General features: G+C 48.5%; 1 pseudogene; it reads right to left on the minus strand.

Annotated features, from left to right (window-relative positions):
* Positions 1–858: 858 nt before the first annotated feature.
* Positions 859–2,327, minus strand: LOC147978966 (uncharacterized; annotated as a pseudogene).
* Positions 2,328–8,764: the final 6,437 nt, after the last annotated feature.

Here is an 8,764-nt window from a genome sequence, read left to right on the forward strand (position 1 = left end):
AAAGGAGCTGGGGACAAGGCGGAGGTGCCAGGCCCCCAGCGGTACTACTGCTGAGGAGCCACAGGCGGTACTGCCGCTGCGGAGCGGTACTGCCGTTGGTGGCTTCTCAGTGGTACTACCGCTGGCTGCGCGGTACTACCGCTTTGACCCAGACAGGACAAGGAAGAGAAAGGAGAGATCTCTTCAATGGAAAGGAAAGTTTGGAGGGTGAGAAGCTGATGTGTACGTGATGATTCCACCCATGCAAAACCCCAGCGGACCCCCTCTTGATAGTACGGTGCCCTCTACGCAACTAGTCCGCCGAGAAAGAAGCGGAAGAGCTACACTGTTTTGAAATACACTCCGAGGGGAAGAAAGCGTCTCGTGCCAGGGGAGAATCTGTGAATTATTCAAAGCACAAGATTAGTCCGCAAACATGTTGTCATCAATCAGCAAAACTACCTTGAGAGAGATATGCCGTAACACATAGGACGCCACAAGAAGATGATGAACTTCAGACTTATTACGAATAGGAAACGTCCAAGTAAAGTGTGTAAAATCATCTAAGATAACAATATAATATTGAAAACCCGAGATGCTTAATACAGGATTGGTCCATAAATCGCAATGAAAAAAAGCTCAAATGCAGCAAATGTTTTGGTGGTAGAGGAAGAAAACGGAAGTCTAGTGTGTTTGCCCAAACGACATGCATCGCAGTGCGTGGGTAAACTTTTATTACAACTGAATTTGAAATATTTGGAGGCATTTGCCAAAGCTTCAATGCTGGGGTGTCCAAGCTGTTGATGCCACAAGGCTGCAGAGACGGTGGAGTGGAAACATTGGGATGGCTGTACGAAGGGGTAGAGGTCGCCGGTAGAGTTACATCGGTGAATAACCCGTCCCATTGCCAAATCCTTGATAGAAAAACCAAAAGGGTCAAATTCACTAGAAACAAAATTATCACGTGTGAAAGCACGGATAAACACTAGATTTTTGATGAGTTTAGGACAAATAAGAATGTTAAGAAGGGAGAGAGGGCGAATTGATGTTCGAAAGTGAACGGATCCAGTACCGGTGATAGGGAGAGAGGAGCCATCATCGACAATGATATGAGAAGGAAAATTGGGAGGAAGAGGAGAGAGTTGTATACCGGAACCAGAGCCCATGTGAGAGGAAGCACCATTGTCGAGGACCCACTCGCCGCCTTGTCCTGGTTGCGCTTGAAGTGCCATCTGGTTCAGCGCGGCGATAAGGGCCGACTGGTCCCACTGCGTCGGAGGAGTAGCCGGAGGAGCGTGGACAGCGAGACCGTGGGGTGCGGTTGGGGTAGGCGGACGTGCACTAGGAGCGGCCCCGAGTATGCCGGGACCCGCCCAGGCCTGGAACGTACCAGTGAGGGCAGGTGCGGGCGGGTGCGGAGCAGGCGGACGTGTACCCACGGCGGGAGGGGCGAACGGAGCCGGAGCACCGGGAGCGGGCCCCTTCTTCTTTTTCTTCTTGCCCTGACCGGGAGCGGCTGAAGGGCCCGCGTGGGAGGCACCCGCATCGTAGAAACCCGCTGGCATCGGGTTGAAGTAGGGAGGCGGAGCAGGGTTGGTGTAGGCCGACATGGGAACGCCAGCGGCCTAGAACGCGAGATGAGCCTGGGCGAGGAGCGCGTTGTGGGCGACGATGCGAGCCCGATGGCCGAGGCGCCGCTCCTCCAATAGCAAGAAGTTATGGAGCTTGATGAAGGACGGCAGGCGACCACGCGTCATGTGCGGGACGGCGTGCTGCAGCTGCTCGTTGAGGCCGCGGAGAACGTTGTGGACAAGTTCGCGATCTCGGACGCGAGAGCCAAGGTCGCCAAGCGTGTCCGCCATTTCCTTCATCTTGGAGGTGTACTCGACGACGGAGACGTCGCCTTGATTGAAGCCTTGAAACTCGTTGTGGAGGTAGGTGGCGTGTGTGTCGCGATTGTCGCGGAAGACACTACAGGTGGCGCACCAGAGGGAGACGGCGGTGGGGTTGCGCGGCTCCATGATCGCCAGAGTGGAGGGCGTGACTGTGGCGTCGTACCACGAGACGATGGCGAAGTCATTGAGCACCCAATCGGAGGTGCCCTGGGCGGGGGAGCCGTCGATGTGTTCCCAGAGCCCAAACTTGGAGAGGGCGATGAGGAATTGAAGGCTCCAGAGGCCATAGTTCTCCTTATCGTAATCCAGTGTGACAAGGACGTGGTCATGGATGCGGAGAGCCTGCAGCTGAGGGGTGGGGAGAGTTTGAGTTGCGACGGGGATACCGAACTGTTCAAAGGAATCATCGTCGGAGTCCAAGGAGGAGGCAAAGTTGTAGCCGATCAAGCTCATGGCGACGAGAGAGGGGATTGGATCTAGGTATCTGATACCATGAAGGAGCCTAGACTACGAACGGCAGGAGGAGACTAGGTTTGGGGCAATTGATTTCATTGATAGGAATTGTTGCTATATATAGCCTACAAACATCTCATGCCTTGCACAATAAGAATAGCAAGATCGGGCTGAGATTAGTTAGAGATATCAACAATATCTAAACAATAACTAGGCTATCAGTTAACAATCTGAATGCTATGTTAGGGCATCTTCAAAGTCGACTCTTAAATTCTCCGTAAACATCCAAAAGTGCTATCCGAACGCAGTTCACCATTCAACATCGTCCCACATACGTCTGAGGTATGGTTGTCCGAAACCCCGCAACCTAGACGCAAATTTGCGGGAGCTTTGCAGGCGTCGGGACCTCCGCCATGTAGGACCCCAACATCCCTGGCCCACCCAAAACCCATCCGGAGCCCGCGTCTTCATTCTCACCCCTTGTTCTACTTTGGCTTCCTCCCCGGCCTTCACCGTCACTGTACCACTCCGGCCACCCGCCAAGGCCTTATCGGACCTCTGCTGCTCCATCATGTCACCACACCGCTTTGCCTACTTCACCATTCCACCTCTCACCCATCTGCCGCATCCCGATGCACGTGCCTTCTCTCTGCATTCAAACGACACCCGTCCATCTGCCTCCCTCCATTAACCAAGAACGGTTGCCGAGGAACCTACTTCAACGCCCACATGCGAGCGCTACATATTCGTCCGCCTGCCAGGCGACATTAAACACTCTGCCGCTTGGCCTAGCATTCGCCCGCTATTTAAACGTGGCCATACCCACCATGGCATCGAGCTACAAAGCCCTATGGGACATCCTCTTCGACGAACAGAAGTAGGAGCTCTTCGGCATTGCGTCCAGCTGGCAGGCCCGCTGAGCCAGCCGGATACAGAATGACTTGCAGGCAAGCTCTTTGAAGGCCAGCAACGCAGATGGGCCAATAGAAGAGGCGGGCGACGACGAGCCAGTGCCACCACCCTTGCTGGTCCATGCCGGCATCACCATGGTTGAGGTGCAGGCACACTTCACTGTCATGGTGGTGGAAGCGCGGGAGGCGGCGTTCCAGTAGTCGCAGGCTGACCAAAGGTACAACCTCCGGCTCCTTGACGAGCACCGGCTTGCGGAGGAGTAAATCGCCCGGGACCAGGTGAACGATAACGCCGTCATAGGCATGGTGGCGAAGGTGGATGAGCAGACGACGCTACTCCTGTCCTACCGCACAGTTGCGATCAATGGCGATTGCAAGTGCTGCGGGCGGAGAAATACGCTATGTTTGCGGAGATCGACGAGGCGGCAGAGAAATTTGACGATAGCACCAACGACGTCGCTATCTCTACGTCGGTCATGCCCCGCCGCCACGACAATGAGGCCAACATATCCACGGCCACCGCGGATAGCGAGGAAGAGTAGAACATGGGAGGCCGCCGCCACTGTCTTGCCGGGCCTTACAGCCGGTGAGCTTGCCCCCTTTGTGGAGGCGGAGGCCATTATTCTTCCCCTCGCGCTAAAGCTTCATTTCCCGCGGCTCACCGTCGTCCGGTGAACTTGCTGCTAGACATGTGGAAGACATGTCGTGGGAAACGGGCGTTGATGTGGCTGACGATCATTTAGACTGTGTTAGAATAGATTAGTCTGCTATAGTTTAGTTGAAATATAAAAAATGTAATGAATGTGCTCCGCTTTATATGAAAATCATCTGTTTTTATGTAAAAAATTATGTAAGTTTGAATGAAAGTTGTCCAGCTTGTTTAAATTTGCATCAAATACGACCGGACGTTTGCGGCTAGTTTTGGATGACCGGCTCCCGTATTATACGCTTGTCTATATTGGTCCGTGAACAGATGCGATGTCTATTTTAGAGGTTTCTGTTCGAGATGCCTTGAAGCCCTATTCCTCTACCACCTAGTGGTCCCAGTTCACTCCACATCACAACCACATACCATTTTTGAGCAACCCTCCAGGATGAAGATGGTCGTAGGAAAATTCAAAGAAAAGAAAGATGGTCGTAGGCTTTTCCCATCCACACCATGAATGACCACAGATGTACACCCGGCCTCTTTTCATGAAAAGGGGAAGTGTTCGCGTACAAACTACAAACACCATCGTTTCATGGATGATACGCGGCCCATGCTATCTGCCTCCTCCTCATCCTACCTACGCCTGCTCTTCACCAGATAAGCGGACGAAGCACTTGCGGTAGCGTACAATTGGGCCAAGTCTGTGTTTGTTGAAGCCAACTCACGTCGCCGATCTTTCTAGAACCCCGTTTGGTTTGTCTTCCTTTTTCTCGAAAGGACTATACTCGCGTCTGGTTGGTCCACGTATCAGATGTGCCGTTGGGGTCACGTTCGGAGAGTCCAGTTCCGTGTAGTTCTGGGGATGTAAGAAAAGCATTACTACATACTTTATTGATATATTTTGCGAGATATTACATACTCTCTCTGTTCATTTTTATAATACGTTTTAGATAGCTCAAGCAGCCCCTAAAACAGTTCAAAATTAGTTGTCTAAAACATCTTATAAAAATGAATGGAGAGAGTATATATTGATTAAATAAACACTATCATTACATGAACAAATGAAAAAAGCTCTCTGTACAGGGCGATACACTCCTCACTAGTGTTACTTGCGAGGTCATGGGCCACTTGGTTTTGCCTCGATTTAATCCATGTCACGTCGTGGTGTGGGGAGTAATATGTATAAAACCACCACAAGTGTTCTAATTAGCAAAAAATCTACCACAATTCAAAACGTGACAGAATGCACTGAGTGCTATCATTGACAGTGGCAAAAAAACATTGACTAACATTTTGAGCGAGTTTTGACGTGGCAAAACGTCCACGTGGTAACGGGTGTGGCGGCGACCGTTAACGGCTCAGTCGAGACTCGCGACAGTGATGTCTGTCGGAGGTGCGGGGTTAGCTCTGTCGCTCTCCTCTCCTCCTCTCTTCCATGGTGGCGGCAGCACCCAGAGGCGGCGGCGGAGGAGGCACAACATCCAACCACGACTATGGCAGCGATGGAGGCACAACACCACGACGGCGACGAGGGCGATTGCTGCAACAACACCATCTTCCATTCCTTGTCACCACTGCCGGAGCATGCGGCGGCTGTGGCACTCGCCCATAGGATGGTCTAGAACACGACGGGTAGCCATCGTTCGATCACAACAATCTGAGGCGTTGAGTGAGTTATTTTGCCTATCTCTCCTTCGATTTTGAAATTAGATTTAGACATAGGATTTGGGGATTTTGGTTGGGTTCATGTGGGAATTAGGGCTTGCGATCATTTTGGAATTAAGGGTTAGAACATTGACGATTGAGTGCATTGAGAGCGATCAGTGTGTGCTGATTCAAAGAATTATTCGAAAGGTAGTCTGAATTACAGGTTTGGGAGAGCATGTTTTAGTTATATATGTCGATTTGCTTGCATTTACAATTTGTTGATTTCTACCAGTTGAGGAATTTCACTAAACAGGGAAATGGGAGAGAGGATGAGAAGTAAAGCATGAGAGGACATTTTTGTTATCAAAAAATTGAGACTTGTGGGCAAAGAAAGGGTGTATCATCCAACAAGGCTTATGGGCATGCTGTTTGACTAGAAAATGTTTGCTTTTTAATTGTTATCATTGTTTACTGTTGTTGAAACTATGAGTTGTAGGTTGTTAGTTGTTAATACTGCAGGTGATCACGATGTGATGATTCTGGTATTTGTTGTTAGATGTTTGAATTGACAATGTTGCGATCATGATGTTATGATTGGGGTCTAGCTATTTGCTTTAGAATAATGTTGTTAGACTAGAAGATATTCGATTTCTGTTAGAGTAGAAGATGCGTACTTTTTCAAAGAACATAAGATTTGATTGTGGTATTCTTTTAGCTGAAATGGACTATGAGAGAGAGAGAGCTCCCACAGTCTTTTGTAGTAAGTTAGGTAGTGGGCGTTACCCAGTTACATATTTGTCTATATACAGGGGAGAGGGCACTCAGGCCACATAGGGTGGGAGGGTGTTTAAACTATGGGAGATGGACAAGGCGAAAAAACTTGGATTGTGATGTTAGACCATAATTTACCAACATAATGATCTAACTGATTTGCCAAAACACTGACACATCAAGATAAATTGACTAACGATAGATAATTGACTAATAAATCCATACTAATGAACAAAGTCTGATACATCACATATTCTGGTACATCATAGACAATTGACTAACATTGGAAATAAATGAATTCAGAGACAGGTTAATAGAAGATTCATGCAGACATCTTCACGGGTAAAGGAAATTGGTGTTGTGTCTCCTTGTAGCTGGATGTGGAGCTATACTTGCCTCCCTACTCACCCTCTAGATGATCTGATCATGCGTACGACTGCGGTCATTGAGTAAGCACCGGTCAAACTCTACTTTATCGTAGAACTCTGATATCATGTCTGAGAGCTAGCGTCTATACTCCAGGGTGTAGCATGTGGCTGTCGGAACCCTTTGCACCCTCCTAGCCGGTGCCCTCACCGTCCGCTACCTATGCGCCGCCAGCCTGGGCCCTCACTGCCAGTGCCTGGTCCTCTTCATCAGTGATTTCTTCTAGACTAGGGTCCATTGCAGCTAGGTGTGGAGTGGGGTGGTATGGCGGATAGGGTAAGTGGGGAGGGGTTCTAGCTGCACTGGTTGAAGGTGGAGTGGTTTATATTGACACACCGGGTGTGGGGTGGCTGTTAGATAGGTGGACTTTACTAACAGTAAAAGGAAGTCCATTAAAATCAGTTTAGCAAACAATGGAAATCATCAGATAAACTAAATTAAAGCTAGAAAGGATAATTTCATCTTAACACTAGCATAATATAGAATTCAGTGAACTAGTGTGAACCTGGGTTTAACCCATACGATAGCAGTCTAACACCTGGCCACCATGTTTATGTTAGGCATTACAACTAAGATCAGCAGATATATAAAATACATCACTAACATCATCAACTTCCATGGCATGTTATATATAAGGGCCTAATATATATTTAACCTCTAGAGCTTCTAATTCATTCCTCTCAGATGGACTTGATCTTCTCCAGCTTCTCGTTGCTACCATGCCCAGCTTTAGTAGGTCACCAATCAGAAAATCTTGCTTCTCCTTCTCTTCCTGTAGAAAATCCCTATCCTCCTTGATCTCCTTCATTGCCTTCCCGGTGTTCCTGTTGATATCTGACTGAGAAGAAAGGATGCGCCTTTTCTCCTATGTCAGCTTCGCTTCTCCATCTTCACCTCCATCTTACACTGCTCCTCTAGTTGTTCCTTCTTTTTATTCACATCTTTAGCATCCTTTGCTGACTTCTCATAGTCCATCTTTTATCCTTTTGCATCTTGCCATTCAAATAGCCTGCCAACATCTGTAACTAGATCACTATACATGAATTCATTCTGCTTCTTAAGCTTGGCCATCTCTCTCATAAGCTTGTCCGTCAATCACACACTACCATGGTTTTGCTCATGTAACATCTCCCAAAGCTTTGTCAGCCACCTTTGTAGTATGACAGGCCAAGGCACATCAACCCAGTCAACCACTCCACAATCAAGCCCTCCTCCCCACAAATAACACAATTTCATATAGTGAAAGTTACAACTACACCCTCGTGAGTATATTGAAATGGTGAAAGTTAACAACTAGACTCTGACAAGATTCAGTTAATTCAGTCACATTTGAATACACAATGAACTATAGCAGGTTAACTACGCTATAAAAGTTAAAAACTATTGTCTGACAAAGTTAACAGTACTAGGGAAAAACCTAGTAGTAGCACGGGTTTTAATGCTATCAGTAGCGCGGGTGGCCGCGCTACTACTATGACGCTACAGTTAACTAGTAGTAGTAGTGTGGTCTGATACGTCCATTTTGCATCATGCTTTTATATCGATATTTATTGCATTATGGGCTGCTATTACACATTATGTCACAATACTTATGCCTTTTCTCTCTTATTTTACAAGGTTTACATGAAGAGGGGGAATGCCGACAGCTGGAATTCTGGGCTGGAAAAGAAGCAAATATTAGAGACCTATTTTGCACATATCCAAAAGTCCTAAAACTCCACGGGAATTATTTTCAGAATATATAAAAAATATTGGGCGAAAGAAGTACCAGAGGGGGCCACCCACCGTCCATGAGGGTGGGGGGTGCGCCCTACCCCCTGGGCGCGCCCTCCTGCCTCGTGGGCCCCCTGGTGGCCCTCCGATGCCCATCTTTGGCTATATGGAGTCTTTCATCCGGGAAAAAATCATAAGCAAGCTCACGGGACGAAACTCCGCCGCCACGAGGCGGAACCAATCTAGGGCTCCCGCGAAGCTGTTTTGCTGGGGAAACTTCCCTCCGGGAGGGGAAAATCATCACCATCGTCATCACCAAC

The sequence above is a fragment of the Triticum urartu genome, chromosome 3A (assembly GCF_056163025.1).
Source record: "Triticum urartu cultivar PI428250 chromosome 3A, HENAU_Tu73, whole genome shotgun sequence".
Classification (NCBI taxonomy): domain Eukaryota; kingdom Viridiplantae; phylum Streptophyta; class Magnoliopsida; order Poales; family Poaceae; genus Triticum; species Triticum urartu.